Source organism: Cyanistes caeruleus, chromosome Z (assembly GCF_971803275.1).
Source record: "Cyanistes caeruleus chromosome Z, bCyaCae1.hap1.1, whole genome shotgun sequence".
NCBI classification, from domain to species: domain Eukaryota; kingdom Metazoa; phylum Chordata; class Aves; order Passeriformes; family Paridae; genus Cyanistes; species Cyanistes caeruleus.
Genome location: NC_141732.1, coordinates 47,060,719 through 47,077,952, shown reverse-complemented (window position 1 = coordinate 47,077,952; position 17,234 = coordinate 47,060,719). Strand labels below are relative to the sequence as shown.

Sequence of the window (17,234 nt, the reverse complement as noted above, 5' to 3'; positions counted from 1 at the left end):
AGGCGAAGAAACACTTCCATTCTCCCTGGGAAGAAAAGAATTGTTATTCCCCATTTACAAAAATATTTCTTGTGTTCTGCCCTTGGCAGCGGCCAGCAGCTGACGCCTGTCACAGGATAAACGGGAGCGGTGGGGCCGCTGGGCCGAGCCCGGGCAGCATTCCTGACGTGAGGCCTTCAGACTGTCCACAGCCCTCCTCTGCAGACAGACGTGCACCAGTCATCTCCATCTTTCCTGTCAGTCTGTTTTTTAGGAGGATGTGGATGTGAAAGCCTCCAAATAGCCCACGGACTCCTCACATCCACAGCCTTGCTCAGATTGCCTTCCACATCAGTCTTGAAAGTCCACACTGCTGCTATTAATTTAAAGGCCAAATTGCTTGCTTTGGAGGCTGTAATTACATATTCTAAAAAAAACCCATGTTACTGAGTTAACTATTCCCAAGAGCTTGCAGAAATGAGTGGTCACTAAAAGCACTAAGGAAGAGAAAGAAGATGGCCAGAAATTCAACCACATCATATTCAGAAATAAAGATTTCTTTCCTAAGTACTGCTGTCTTCCTGGCTTTATGCTATTTTGGGTGGATGAGGCAATACTTGAATCAATCTTGGAAGGAAGAAACTAAGAATGAGAACCAACTGTAAGGGAAAAATTTTCTTAAGCCAGTGTTTAAAAAAAAAAAAAAAAAAAAGAAAAAAAAGAAAGCAGCACTTTATTTTGCATTGCCTACACTCAAATTTGAAGACAATAAGCCATAAAATGCCAAAGCATGAACTTTGCTCTTCTTTCTTGTTGTTCCTTCTCTCAGTTTTACAAGTGAGTGATACCATACAACTTTTTTGCAACACCAGCGGTCCAGTACATGACCTGAATCTGAGGTCCTGAAGTCAGGATCACTTAGAATAATGAAGCACAGCACAGCCCCCGGGATCCTGTGATAGCTTCTGGTACCAAGTATTTGTCCATGAGATACAGTATGGCAAGGCAAAACAGCTGTCACTCTCCAAAGTGGTGCACACCTCTGCAAGCTGCAGGCAGCATTCCAAAGAGCACTGTTTGGCAACATCAGCATAGAATGCTATGTCACAGCATTAGCAGAGAAATCCACTGTCCAGTACTTGTTGAAACTTCATGACACAGTGAAAACAACATGATTTGGCTGCAGACAACTACATAGTTTTAGATGCAAGAACAACGTTTGTTTTAATCAGGATGGCAATATACGTTTTGAAAAGAAGTGTCTGTCAGACATGAGGTGGGACAGGAAAAGGAGAAGCCACCAGAGCTCTTGACTGCCATCTCTTAACACATATGCAAAGTTCATGGCAACATAAAGCAGAGCACCAGCCTCCTGAAGCTGCTTGCTTCCACACAGGTTCTGGTAAAAGATGAAGAGATACCACTTGATTTCCCCACCAGACACAGCTTCTTGGGGAGAGCAGGCAGTGCCAGACAGAGCAATCAGGGTCTGCCTATCCTGTCCAAGGCCAAGAATGGTTATTTGTGGTTCCAGACAAAAGCTGTGGCTTGACCTAATGCCTGCTTTTGGTATGTTCATCCAAGCCACAAGGTGTTATCACTAACTGGGGCTATACTTCCCTGATGTGTAGGGCAGCAAGCAGGGTTAGCACACTAAGCTAGCCTGAGGTAAGTGTAACACAGATGCAGGAACTGACCACGGTTACACAAGCCAGATAGGCTGGTTTTCAATCCCTCACCACAAAATACTATCTGGGAAGGGCCTATCAGTTTGTCTCTATTTAGTTTCCTGCAATAACAGATGGAGAATAATCCATGTGGGTTTATCAAAATATTTCCCATGTTTGTCTATTAAATTTCTCACTTTTAAGAGCCAAGTACACATATCCTTTCCCGCTTTCTTTTTTTTTTTTTTCTCAAACTAAACAACTACTCTGCCACAATGGGTATATAAATCATCCCATACCAGCCTGCAAATGTGAGCACTAAGTGGCCTCTAGCACTCATGCTCACTCTAGAGCTTGGCCAAATGCCCGGATACTCATAGTGATGGCATGGACTGATGTAAGAAACAGTGTAGTAAAAATTTCCAGGTTTCTTATCCTGCAATTCAACCACCAAGAACAAACTTTCAGGCCTGCTCTTCGACTAAGACGTCCTCCCAGGATGGATATGCAGGAAGGCCTTATGAGAGGAAGAGGTTTGCAGCTAAGCAGCAAATGATACAAGTGTAAATTGTCATGAGAGCTGTGCAAACTCCTCCAGCACCTCAAGATTCTGTCTCCTGTGGTAGGAAAAGGAGGAACAGGTTCTCAAAGCATTCAATTCACCCAACAGCTATTCCATGGGAGTACAGCATCCCCATTCTCTTCCCTTGTAAGCCAAACCAAACCTGTGACCTGCAGCTCAAGCATGTTGTTTTCTATTAGATATAACCTCTCCTGTCTCATCTCTGAAACACCAGACGCCCCGGTGTGGATACAGAATACCTATAAACTAGCCAAAACTCACTTGGGGCAGCAATGCAAGCAGAAGAGGGGCAGAAGCCCCAGCCAAATGGTCTGATGTGTCTGTGCAGGTCCCTGAGCACCCTGAGTGTTTGGAGGCATGGCTGCATGCACATTTCAATCATTGGTCTCCTTTTGAAATGGGAGGTGCAGGTCCAGTTGAAGTCAGTCCTGCAAGGGATACTGCATCATGAAGAGTACAGGCTGGGTATCAGCACCATGTCAAAATTATATGAACTGGGCTACACATTTGCAGCTCTGTTCTCTGCAGTATTTAGGACCAGCTATTCTGCACGTGCAATAACTACAAAACAGCATCATCTGCAGGGGATTTCATGAAATGTTACGTAGGTGTGCAAGAATTTTAAAATTTACTTCAATGGAAAGATTATTGGAACTAACTTTATGAAAAACATGCAAATGACTTACAGTGACCACATTTCCCATTGAGATTTTCAGTTTAAGTAACCAAGGGAGATGCTGTTCGCCTACAATCAGATTGAATCTATGGTCTGTGTAGCACTGATTTACAGAGATCACTTGCTGTAGCCTGAGTCATGCAAAACCGAGGATGAATTCCATAAATTATCTAATGCTACTGTGAATGAAGCAGTTGTGCCACTTCCAGCATCCACAGAGGGAACACCCATTTAACACTACACTAGAAGATGCAAATTTAAAACAAGCAGCTGCCCTCACAGTTACTCCAGCCAACCAAGTAAGGCTATTCTGCAACTTACCTGCAGCAACCATGTTGTGATTCAGGTTCTCTCCACCTCCTCTCTACCATCAAAGCCTTTTAACCTGTCCCTATGACAATCAATTATTTTTCTGTTTCTTTAAATGATAAAGTTCAACACTTGGCAGTGCTGCTAGACAGCATGGCAAAAAGACAATCTCCTTAAAGAGATGGGAACTGATTTCAGAAGGAGATACTGGGAATGTAGGCTGCTAGTCCAGTTGAGGAACTATCTGAACAGAGATGTCAGTTTTGCTCTTGTTTTTAAGCAAGTGCTCATGATCTTGTCATGAGAGACACTGTACAAGTTTCTAAAAATACCATGTTGTCAAACAGCCTTTCCCCCTTCCCTTCCAGGCAATCTCTTTAGACTGCCATTTGTCATCAGCCTGCAAAATCACACAAATCAGTCAGCCCAGTCCTACTTAAATGATTCATAAATCCAATTACGTCCACTTCTTTATATAGTAAGCTAGGCCCTAAAGATTCAACCTTCAGGATTAGAGGATGTGTAGGTAGCTGACCTCTGACTCTCAGGAACTGCTCAGGAGCTTCATACATATGGTTCAAACATGCAGCTGGACACTGGGGTTGTCACACATATGGCACAGTAATCCTAATCTAGGTTTTGGGGGGACTGAAGAAGAGACACCTTGCACACTATCTCAGCACTTTCAACACACATGGGTAGAAATGAGTCCAGCAGAGGCCCACCAAGATGGTGGGGGCTGAAGCACTGGCCCTGCAAGAGGAGGCTGTGGAAGCTAGGGTTGTTTAGCTTGGAGGAAGGATGGCTTCAGGACACTCAGCAGCAGCCCACTGGCGCTGACAGGAAGAGATTAGGCCAGGTTCTTAGCAGTAGTGCAAGGTGGATAAGAGACAATGGGCCAAGATTCAAACAAGACAGGTTCAGATGCACATAAAGGAAAAAAAAATTTCCCATGAGGACAGACAAACTGGACCCCCTGCAGACAAGTTGTGCAGTCTCTGTCCTATGAGCTTTTCAAACCCAAACGGGTAACTGGGCTTGGTTGCCCCAAGCAACTTGTTCTGGTATCACAGGTGACTTGGGCACGAGGTTGCACAAGAAACCTCCTGGGGTCCCTTTCCACCTGAATTATCCTATCATTCTGGTGTTACTGCATCACTCAAGTGCCAGCTTAAAGCAGAATGATGCAATTATTATCCTGCCCCTTGTCTCCACTTCCAAAGTACAGCTTGTGATTATGCAACATAAAGATTTTGGCATGCAGCTGCTGGGTCTGGTCTGTTGGCTGTCTCTGATCTAGTGTAAGGATGAACAGCCATACACACTGTCCAAATCTCAAAGCAGCAATACTAAGGCTGTTATTTTAGGAAGCATAGATGTCCCAGGAACAAACACAGAGCCCAACATACACAGCATCTCACACTTCACACATATTTTTAATAGGGTAATCAACAGTGTCAAATCCTCTGTCACTGACAAGGCCACCTATTTTGATGTTTTCAAGAGCAAAATCTTTTAAATTTTATTAAATCTAGACACAGAGATTTACTGAGACACCTCAAACTGATAAAAATTTTAAAATGTAGGTAATTATTTAGAGCAAGAGGCAGCATTGTTCTAAGCCAATGATAAATTCAATTTCAAGTTCACAAAAAAGTTTTAAACACACACACTGTTACAAGCTGAACAACTAGGAACAGCATTGGACATTAACAGTACGTTATACAGTATGAAATACAGTAATATCTATATTTTTATAATGTAATGTATATTTTCCTCAGTGTTTTGCACAGTCATCAGTTCTACTAGATCTCACACATTACAAGTTTGTTCTGCTTCAAACCAGAAGACTGTTTGTTTTGTTTGTTGCTACTTTCTTTTTGCAAAGAATATGGCAATCAGAAAACATAGACATATAGCATATTCATAGGATAAATAAAACAGCATGAGAATATGCAGATGTGTTTGGTAATAGCTAATAAAATTATAGTTGTGAGAAAAAATAAATACAGTCTATTTGTTCTAAATATATTTTCATCTGAGCAATGTTTTAAATTACACTGCAGTTCCTTGAAAATTAAACTAGTAAGGCAAGCAAATGAAATAGTTTGACCTACTGCTAGAGTGAAACAGGATCATAACAGTGACTCTGCTGGAGCACACACTCCCCACCCCATCGCCTCCTCTATAGGTTATGAAAATTGAAGCAACTTTCCTTGGCACAAGCACTTCAACCTCACCTACTTCAAGAAAATACAAAAACTAGTACTGTTGTTCTAAAGAATGAAATAACAATGTAGTTTAAGCAAATCCAAACCACACGAGTGTGTACTGTTTTTCTCCCCAAACACCATACAAAAGTGTGTGTCAACACTTGAAAGCAAATCTCTTCCCCAACCCCAACTTTTTCATTTTAAACAGCAGGCACATTCTGTTTGAACATTCATTTTGCTTACATCTCATTTCCTTCCTCTATTCTCTGTTTCTTGACTACTCCTTTAGCTATTTATCTGCCTTTCCCCACTAGAAGTCAAGCCCTACAACATCAAAGCTTTACTCTGGTAATCAGCTGTTATGGCTCAAATTAATTAAGACAACACAATAAAGAAAACAAAGATCCCATTCTCATGGAGATCATTATGCTTATTAAAAACAAGCAAAAGAATATGCAGATTATACACGACATAACATTCACATAGATACGTTACTTTTTTCCTAATATAGGGGTTAATTTAAAAAACAAAGCTCCAGACAGCAGTTCTTCAGCCAAGTTAGTTCTTTAGAGCACGAAAACTATGCTTCAAAGCTCTGCCTCTCCCCATCCTATTTATACTGGCAAACCTCCTGCTGACAAGCTTATTAAGAAACAAAGCAGTTCTGCAGCCCTATTCAGAAACAGCAAGGTCCCAGCTGGAGTACTAATGCCCACTTTTGGGTGCTGTTTTTTGCAAATGACTGAAGTAAACTGGCAAGAGTCCAAAAGAGAATGGCAAGAAGAATCAGGGAGAAAGCAGATGGACACAGCCATAGCAATCATTCACTTGCACAGTTTCACAACTCCTAGAAGCCCACAGATGAAGTGGCTGGGTGCACCTTCTGAGCCATCTTGACCTTGCTGATAAATGGTTCTGGAGTTTCTTTTGCTAAGAGTTGAGCTTGCAACTATCCACATTCCCTGGTGTAAAGTTTGCATACCCTACCATAGAAAGCTTTTGTTTTGAGGAAAATGTCAGAGGCTGCTCAAGACCTCAGCTGAGGCATTCCTGCCTAGCTACATTTCATTGATATTCTCATATCAAATTTTCCCTTGCTCCCAGAAAATTCAACAGAGAAGTAGCTTTAGTTAAGTAAGTCACAAATTAGAAAGTCAGGACAACAGATAAGCACATTTTTAAGTAAATGACTAAAGCAGCAATAGCTATGCATCTCAAAAATGAAAGTCAATTATAGTTTTGCAAAATGTCAGCATAAAAACCTTTTCCTCTCTTAAAATCATCATCTGTTAATGACTTACAAAAACAAGCCAAGCATGTTCGATCGACACAAAGCTAAGGATGCATTTTATAGTCCTTCTGGAAGCACTTGAGAAAAGGTTCCAAAAGCAAGGTTAATATGCCAAAAGGATTATATTTACCTTAATGATGTACTGTAAGAAAATATGCAGAAAAACAACTCTCCCTGTGTGTGTCTATTCTGTTTCCCAGGACTGGCTGAGTCACTAAGCAACTCCCATGAATATTACCCTTTGTGCTTAAAGTAATTTATTTATCCCCAAGTCCATGCTAAATATTTATATTTGCTGAAGACATCATCATAGATTACATCCATTCTTTACCAAAGTTTAGCTAACAGATGAACTAGTACAGGCCTGTGCATTATTATTTGCATAACTTTAGCAGAATATTGACTTCACTGCAGAAACCTCTCCTCTTCTGGAGGCCTGTTGTGCATCATCAAGTTCTCAGCAAATGTGCATGTAATCATTATAAGTTTCTTTGGGAATTCAAAAGAACTAGTTTTAATTTCATATTACTCTACTAACTACAATTTCTTGAAACCTTATGAAAACATTGCTAAAAGAATATACATCTTAGCTAGTACATGACAACATTACATCACTTTAAACTAATGGCTAGGTCTAACTGATGCAACTTGACCAGTACCTTGGGAGGAATGATGATTTTTGAGTGCCGTTGTCTACTTGCTGTGTGATGCTTTGGGCTTGATGTACAGCTGTGCTCCCAGTCCCACTCACAAGGAGATGGCAGTGCAGTACTTTGCTCCCTGAAAAACAAAGTTTCATTTAAGTCATGTACAACCACAAAAGAGCGCTTGTGAAGCCTGGAGCACTGAAGTCCTAGAGATGAAGAAGATATAAAATATATTTCCCTGCTTAGTTTGACATGCTTTAGCTTCCCTGGCAATCAAGTCAAAATAGTGCTTGAAAACAGGAGAGAGACACTCAACAACATTTACATACAAGCCCGCATGCAAAGCAATTAATGCATTTTTGCCAATGAAATAGGGTATTGACAGGAAGCATATTTATAGTTATTTTGTTGCACTGGTCCTCTCCACAAACCCATCTGGTTTTTTGTTTCAATTTAGTTTTGGTCTGATTGTTTAGCTTGCACAAGACTGTACACAGGAAAGCTGGTAGCAGCATTGTTTCTTGAGCATAACCTCAGGAGAACAATCGGATACAGGCGCTCCAATGACATTAGATGGTAACTTAAGAACTACAGTTGTCAAATAATAGAAAGAAAACAATTCCAAGTGTAATCTTCTATCCTCCTTTCCCTGCTCAACAGGCCTTAGCTACCCCTCTCGGGCACAAGTAGCATGTTAGCTTCAGTGTCCCTCTCACCAGGCTTCCCCTCTCCTTGACCCCTCCTCTAGTACTTGATTACCCCCGGTAGGGAGAGATTGAACAGTTTCACTAAGACAAAGAAGGAACTTTTGACAGAAATAGAAACACAAGCTAGTGGTTAGGGTTTGGTGGTGGCTTTTGTTTTGTTTTTGAAAGAAAACCAACATGTAACTGAGTAATTTTAATTCTTCTCTCAAAAACATCTTTCCAAAGTGTTCCATCTTCAAAGAAGGATATAGCCAGACTTACCTAGAAAAAGTATATTAGCTATTCTTTTAGCAGGTTTGAGTTTGTTTGCCTGTTCCTGCTCCACCCTCTCCCCCCCGCAACCAATATCTAATGGTTAATATTACATTAACCATTTTTAGATGGCTTGCGAGATGTAAGAAAGAGACACTAAAAGAATTTTGCAGAACTTCCCCAGCTGTCTGCAATTCTGGCCCAAGTTTTGATGTGTCTTGTGTGTGACACCCACTTTTTCCTGAGCACAACTATAATGAGGTCATAGGTTTTAAAAAGCAAAATTAAAATGTCTAAAATACGTAAAAAATACATTTTGTTTCAGATTAACTTTTAAACACATGCAACAATGCAAGCACCTGCGATACATCACACCTTGAAACTAGAAGGTTATTTTCTCCTTTCTCTCCGTGCTCTTCCAGCACAAAAGCATCTTTCTAAAGTAGACTACAGTTTTAAATCAAGGCATGATTTCAGAATTTGCAGAACAAAAAGATGCTTAATATGAGTTTATATGACCACCAAAGAGCAGCACAAGCTATACTTTGCATTCAAAACAAACTTCAGTCTTATTGTTCTAGGCTGTGCACAAAATACTATCCTGGAGGCTGCAGAAAGGTCACACAAGCAAGCTAAACCTAACTACCACTGCTGCCACCATTTTTCCTTTGTCAAACTTTATAAAAATCAATCTATCTGTCACAGAAATTACATCACTATTCCAAGCAAAGATGGAAGTAGAAAAACTTCACTTTGCAATGCCTTTGATATGAAAATACAAATTAATACCTTAGCAAAATAATGAATCTGCCCTTCCTGCTTTCTTTTGCACAGTAGTCTGGGTTTTTAAGCAGAATTCTTACAGCTTTCAAGCAATGGCTCTGGACATAAAATAACATTATATACATATATATAAAATAACATAAAAAAGCATCACACTCAAGCGCTATTTTGTATTTTAAGAGATGCTTAAGAAAGTGCTTAATTATGCACCTGAATTTGTGCATTAGAGGAGTTGATAAATGAGGATCTCTATACCCTTTATTCAGTATTAGGTTTTGGATAGTGTCTCATTATGTTGCACATTTTTCCTATACACACACACACACTCACCCTTTTATAACATTTTATTTTTACGAAGAATGTACCACTAGAATGTACCTCTGGTTACCTCTAGAAGTTGAGTGATAAGCTGATCTTAGCAAAGTGCATTATTTATGTGTTTATTCCAGTCATATAGAATAAGCAGTATGCAGCTACAAAAAGAACAATACTTTTATTGTCAACTCAGTTTACTTGGACATAATTGGTGGTTACCAACCTTTCGTTCCCTGAAAGTTTTAATAAAAAAATAAAAGGGATCACTATTACAGTCCAATGACAACGGCTTTTCTGCTTTTCCAAAACTGTTGGAATGGCAAATCCGAACATAATCCAAGTACGTCTTAACTAGTTTGAAATTCCAAGTGTGTACAACAATCACATTAGCTAAACCTCTCCCTGAAAGCAAGATGTCCGAATGAGAATGCTGGAAATAAAAACAAATTTTAACAGTGTATTTTGTACTTTGATACTGTACTGTGACTAATACTCAGTAATAGATGAAAGACAAACAGTCACAGTTACAAAAGACATCAATGTTACAGTTAACAAGTTTCATTTTTAGAGGGTTTGATTCAAGCTATAACTCTAGCCAGACTAACCTACTTGAAAACAAAGAAGAATTCTACAAGAATATATCATTACTTTCCAACATAAATTCTCAAAACAGCAGGAAAAATCAGGTACCATTTTATCAATATATAAAGAGCAGCTGAAAAAAATCAAAAATATTTGCATGTACATAATTCATATGGAACAATCAAAGGAAGTCACAGTCCAGCACACTCCTGCTGTCCTGAGTCCAAACAGACTGCATTGAGAATCCCTTTTAATGGGCAGGTTTTTAACAAAAAGCCCTACAAGCGCTCATTAACATGGCACTGGAAATTTAGGACCAACCTGAAGAACACTTGCGTTAATAAAAAGGCGCAAAAACCATTTCCATCAGTGTATTTTCTAGACTAGTTTTTGTGGTTCTGGTGATAGATCTGGGAAAAAAAAAATAATATGGTCCTTAGTGATTTATTTGCTTCTATTGTTGTTACCACCATTAAAGAAAGTGCATTTGTAGAAAAAACACAGGATAAATCTGAATTCAGTCACAAACAGCCACAATTATAACCCAAGTTTTTCTTTTAAGTTTTTCGTGCACAGAGCAATTCCAAACTAATAGAAACATACTAATTGGTCCTGGACAGAAGCCTCTCACATTTTGCACTCCTCTGCAATGTCTGAAACAAGGTGACTACATTCTCTTTTATTACAAAAGTCTGGGAGACCAGAAGGACTGTGAAGACACCCATCCATCCATGCTTCTCATACAGAGGCAGATGGGAGACAGCAATGTTTCCCACACAACATACGTTTTTGGTGGAAACGGTTACATACAGAAGGATTTTTCTGAAGCCTGATACTCAAGTTGTGTGGTGCAAGACAGCAGTCTGGATTGTTTCTAACAAAAATCAGGAAAACCGTCTTGTAAGGAAACTGTATTCCTAAGTATGATGAGCTCCTGCTTCTAAGCAGAGAAGTAAAGTTGCCTGCACAGACAGAAGTGATTTTTCTTTTCTCATTTTAGAAACTGCTTCTCTGACAGATAAAAATGAAAATATGCATATTTTTAAATGAGGAGAGGGGAAACACACACATGCATCAGGTTAGTAGCAAGCAAAAAATACAAAATAGCCATTTCATTTCTGTTCTGATGAGTATACACCTGATTATTTTCTGTTCCTCAGCAAACTCCTCATTTAGAAATAACACCTTCTCCTAGTTATTCCTCTAGCCAAGGACAGGTAGTACACAGAAATCTCTAATGAAACCACTAAGTTCAACCACAACTACTGAAGGTACAGATCTTGGAAGGTACAAAGAAAGATTACCTGTTTTATGAATAACTCTCCTCTTTCTGATAACATGTTTTAAAAATGCATGATTCAAGGTGAGCACAATTTTTCACACAGTTACTCACTGATTTCTTTTTAACACTTACCCTGGATGTTGCCACAGATTTGCATGTCTACCCTCAGGAAGCAGTTCCCTCTTGTTAAGGGGAGTAATACCTATTGCTGCTTCTAAAATAGTTATGTATTTCTTGTACCGCATCCTGCCTTTCTTAAGAGTTCCACCACGCTAAGTTATCATCCAAATGCAGATGCTGTAACTGAAGTCATGCCTCTTCACTGATTTGAAAAGCTGCTTTTTAAAACATACTGCAAGTTTGAAGCATAAAAATAATGCTTTTTCTCTCCTCTCCCAGGCAAGGGTAGTTAGTAGAAGAGAGAGAGAAACCAAAGAAAAACTCCTACCAGATTCCCCAGAAACGTCATTGTTACGTAATTCGATCTTTGAATAAGACACTAATGAAAATGATTGAAGAGACAATCACGGTTCTAAGCCTGGTCGGATAATGCACACTCTCCAATTGACTAATCCTTTGCTAAATCTCTGCTGTCTATAATCTTTCAACTGCTAATGGCGCACTAGGTGAGTTCTCTGTCAAATCCATCCAGGGAACAAAAGCGACCTGCACAGAAAACTTGAGAGCGTTTTAGACAGTGACAGACAAAAATAGCTTTTGCCTTAACTTTTCTCACCAGAAGGCACCAGAAAGCTCTCTATGTTAGAAGTGTCATGAGGGATTTGGCTGATCTACTCAGAAAAGGCATGGAGAAATACTTCCTTACATGGCTTGTACAGAATTAAGAAAGCTAGAGACTCCCATTATGATACCTACTAGTCATTCAAATGTTCCTCACATGATGCCAGAAGCCACATCCCACGTCAGAATTGTTTTAGCCATGAGGTAAGTTACCTGTGAGTGCCAAAGACCTCAGGTATGAACTACAAAGGTGGAGACAGATGCACATGTTGAAAGGAGTAACAGTGACATTTTGGAAACACTGCAGTACCGTCAAGTTGCTGTACTCAAAGAGATGTTGTTGATTGCAAAACAAATCAAGGAAATGTTGATGTAATTCTTCTTAGATAGTAAGAAATGAATAGATAGATAGATAGATAGATAGATAGATAGACAGACATAGTTACATATTTAAATATTGTGTACTTATGCAGTAATAGAGATAAAAACATAGAAAGAGATGTGACAGGAAGACTGAAGCCTGGAACCACAACTCCCTCTGCAAACTGTGCAAATTACTCATTCCCTAATATTATTAGGCATGTGTGTATTTCTGTTGGGGTGATATCATATTGCATGTTCCTTATTTAGAAACCAAGATGATTTCTTGCTCTGTAAAATATTTCTTTATTTTAGTATATGAATGTTTAATATTCAGTCACATTTGTATGTTATGTTAGCACATGCACACAATGAACTATCTCAACTAATTACAAAATAGCAATCTATGTGACTGATCTTAGAAGAGCAAAATAAAATAAAAGCAAGGGTCTTTTAGATGCCTGAGGAAAAAAAAATCCCCTACATAGTTGCATGCTGATAAGGAGTATGTAGTTTGAAATATAGTGATGTGTTAAGAAAAATAATTAATATATTAAACCCACAGGAATTAAATCAAGTAAAAAATTACTTCTCTGTGTCCAAAAACAACAAAAAACCATCACTTAACAACAACTTTAAACATCTGTATACAAAGCATTAAGAAGCTTAGGAAAGCATAGTACTAGAAGCATGCAAGCAGAGCTAACGTCATTAAGCCCGCATGCATCCTGACTTCTGATAGCTTTGGTAGCTCTATCACAAAGGCTGTAATGAGAAAGAAAAGACAAGAGAAATGAGCAGTTTTTGACAATTCCAGTACTTAAGGATCTTCTGACTGTAGAAGTCCATGACAGTTCTATTTTACTCAAAAGCAGAAATATTTCTATAAAATCCAGTCTTCCCTCAAAGTTGGTTTCATTTACAACTTCAGTATTACCATACTTTCTCCTATGAAATTCTGGTATTTCTTTCTGTCTACCTTCTCCCTTAACACTTCTTTAACTCTAAACTTTCCCTTTTTAGATCTAAGGAATTTTTCTTAAAAAAACTTTCCCACAGTATTTTTCAAAGCCAGTCCTATGCAAAGTGCAAAAAGCATTAAATGCAGCTCTGGTCCATCCTTTGTCTCTTTGAGGAAAGCATACTAATTCTGACCAGAAAAAAGAGCCCCATGACTAGTGTTGTACACAGGGAAGCCAAACCCACACGATAAGCACAAGTTACTCCCAAGTATTGCTTTCAGTTAAATTGTGCATGAAACCTCCAGGTATCTGGAGGGAGAAAGACTGACTCACAGTTTATCAACTTCCTTCAACTTTATTTAGAAACAGAAATTCAAAGCTGCTATGCAGCATGCATTGTTAGTGAAGGATGACTTTTGTAGAGCAAACAAAAAGTCTAAGACATACCTTCCTCCATTGTTTCCTGCCGGAGAATTATCATCCACTCCACTTTTTATGTCTTCGGGTTTTTTTTCAGGAAGAACAGAAACCAAGTTTTATTGGCAAGAAAACAGAACAATTTTCCTAACTGAGAGCACACAAGTGATGCCTTGGAAAATACAATGTATTTCTGAGAAAGGGGAAAGAATGACAGAGCTTTTTTCTCCGTTAAAGAAACATTTACAAGATCAAAGCAAAAAGCTTTCTTTCGCTCTAATCCTCGACAGATGTAAACAGTCATACACTCTTAACTAGATGTAGAGCATACTTCTTGTAAACTGGTGGCAGAGGCAGAATCACATCTTCAGTCACTTCAGACCTAACTAAAAAAGAGACAGTCATTGCCCAATGCAGCCACAAATTACTTTCCATCTTGTGAAAAAAACAAGAAAAAAATCCTATTCTTTCTCATCTTTCAACAAAATCTGTGTAACAGCTACAGATCAAAGAATTCTCCTATTAAGAGAGCAAAGAAACAACTATCTCTTCCTACATGCTTTTACTCAACTGGTAAGAATAACTGTGACAGTCAATTGTTAACTTCCAAAATACACATGTGTTTGTTTTGTTTGCGCCGCAACCAGCACAGATATAAAGCTTGATCTGTTAAAAAAATCTTAAGGTGTAGAGGAGCATCAAGGATCAGACTGGGAGTGTGGGAGGTGGGAACGAAAAGAGAGGAGGAGGACCTGGAAACTTCTCTCTCACAGCTTCCCGGATTGCAGTTGCTTTTGGCCCTTCTTCAGAGATCGTCCCTTCCCTGAACAGTCCATATGTTCCTGGAGATTCTCAGAATCAGATTATACAAAGTTGTGCTAAGGAGGCTAGAGACACCAGTAGTCAAATCTGCTGGCTATTAAGCAGAGCTAGATGATGAAGCAGATGTTAGAATAGAGAGTGCAAGCCGGACTACAGACAGCCTTTCTGCTAAGAGTGACATCCAGGAGAGATTTATGGGCTTTCTCTAAGGCCTTAAAAAAACCCAATCAAAAATTAATGAGGCAAGGGAAGTAACACATAGCTTGAACCAACATGTGAAATCTTGGTTATGATGAGGCTGCATTGTTAAACTCACACTCAGTGTATCAATACAATACTGATGTCAAAAAATTAGTTTGGTACAATAGTTATAACAACACAATGCTTTTGGGAGAGGTATCATTGAGCCAGTCTTAGAAAAAGGCCACAGTGGCCCAATATATCTGAACTCATGCCTAGCTCAATGAAAACATACCCAAATCTAAGGAGACATCCTAAACCTGACACTTCATATGTATATAAACCACACCCCAGATAATTGCACACCTTTAAGAAGTAAAAAGAAACTTCTCAAAAGCAGTTCGAATTGCTTGTAAAAAACAAAAGCAGAGACAAAAGCATGAGAAGGGAGCAAGCATTGGAAAAAAACCCAGAAAAATAGGGCTTTATATTTTGCCTTCTACACTTCTTATTGACCCTACTATTGTATCAGGCAGTATTTTTGTCCGTCGTTTTCACGTTATTCATGTGAAAAGGGAGCACTAATGAGTTTCGTTTTCTCCCTAGATTAGCAGCCATGGTTATTTGAGGTTCTGGGACTCAGATGCACAATGACAATGCTGACCTAAATTCAGGAAGACTTGGGTAGCTCATGTTTCCTAAAAACAAAGCCTGCAGCTGATGAATACACACCAGGGCAGATGCTGTACCAGATATCAAACCAGAGCTCCCACAGCTTGCTCTGTTATTACTGAACTTGGATCATAAACACCCTAAATACCTTCGCAAATGCAAAGGCCATCTTAACACTGAACAGAAAGGAGTTGACACAGTCTGCATCCTGATTGGAAACAGAAAACTACGATATCCCCTAACGACATGCACTTTCAAAAAGCAATCAGCTTAAAAAGAAAACCAAAACAAAACAAAAAATCTCAATAATAAGCCAACTAAAACCCAACCCAAACATTAATAGTTTAAGGTATTAAATTACCTGAGTATACTTTACTGTTGCATCAAGCTGTTTAATTACAATGCTGCAGTTAGTACCTGTTTAAATTGTCTAACATTAACGTAAAAAATAACCTCGGCTCTCTAGAGTTGAATGCTGGCTTTGTCTGGTAAAAAAAAAAAAACAAACAAAAAAAGCAACACTACAGAACCCACCCCCCCAACCAAACCCAAAAAACACACAAAACAAAGCAAAACAACAAAAAAGACACCAACCCCCCAAAAATAACAACAAAAGAAACCTCAAACAAACCAAACTAAACAAAAAAACCCACAAATAATAAACAAACAAAAAACCTTCCCAAACCCAAACAAAAATACCCACATAATTGCACCAGGTTCTAAATCATAATTTACCCACTCAGAAAGAAAAAAATTACTTTTTGAAGTGGGACCGATATAACCCAAGAATTGGCAAAAGACAATTAAAGAGCAACAGAAGGCTTCAAAGACTCTGGGAACAAGCAGGAAGCAAAGATTTCAAGGGAGCAGACATAGGTATCCAATGTTGTTCTGTTCTTTCTGAGGAAGAGGATAGGTTTAGATAATTGAGAAGTGTCCCATGGTTGAACAGCTCTGTTTTGACGATGCAAGTTCTCAATGCATTTAGAGCAGGGTCATGGGACTGAGACTGAACCTTTGACTCTGAAAGATGATGAGCACTGGTGCATGTGTGCCAGCACGGTCATGCAAAACCAGTCATCCCCATGTCACGGTTCCAATCTCTGTAGGTAACACACCATTTGCAAACATTCTTCACTACGGCAAGGCTCACATATTAAAAGAAAAAATTATGCCCTATATACTTACTGCCATAAATATTTGTTTTACAAAAAGATTATCCTATTTCTGAGAAATCTTCCAAAGGTCACAGAAACCCACTGAATTTTGGGATTTAGATCCACAGCCTTTCTGCAGCTAATGCCAAAGATCAATTGCCAAATTAAAAAAAAATATTTTTTTCCCCAGCAATTAGAATTTTCACACCTATTTGAAAATAAACCAGACTTGAAAATCTCTAACCTCACAGACACGTAGCTGTTCTAACATATAAGTGCTCTGTTCCCTCGTCATTAGAATGATTGTGATTCCAAGACTACTGCAATAGGATGAAACTGATGCAGTCATGGTATGACAAAAGTTACACCATTCCTGAGCACATAAATACTGTTATTTCAGCAATTAAAAGTGAACAGTCTTGTAACACGAGATTTCCTTTACCCTACAAGAACGTTCTTGAGAAAGACGAGATGGGTAACTATTAAAACGCTCACACAAACGCTATCATTCAGATTTGCTCTAAGTTAAATGCAGCTTTGAAGTAGTCCTGGAATATTAGGCCATTCCCCAGCTGAGGAGTGCTGTGGTCTAGGAGCTTTCTAATGCTTTTAAGCATATAGGTTTTATAAAGGTATG

At 38.9% G+C, this 17,234-nt stretch overlaps 1 protein-coding gene across 4 annotated transcripts in view; it reads right to left on the bottom strand.

Annotated features, from left to right (window-relative positions):
* Nucleotides 1-17,234, bottom strand: part of TJP2 (tight junction protein 2) — a 62,738-nt gene that overhangs the window by 43,099 nt on the left and 2,405 nt on the right. For 2 of the 4 annotated variants that reach the window (XM_086868006.1, XM_086868012.1), the window contains exon 2: nt 7,378-7,498. The gene's annotated coding sequence lies outside the window, so the exon portion shown is untranslated. Of the gene's footprint in view, nt 1-58; nt 355-7,377; nt 7,499-17,234 lie in introns of those variants that run through there. The other 2 variants (XM_086868019.1, XM_086868007.1) reach the window with 2 other exon arrangements.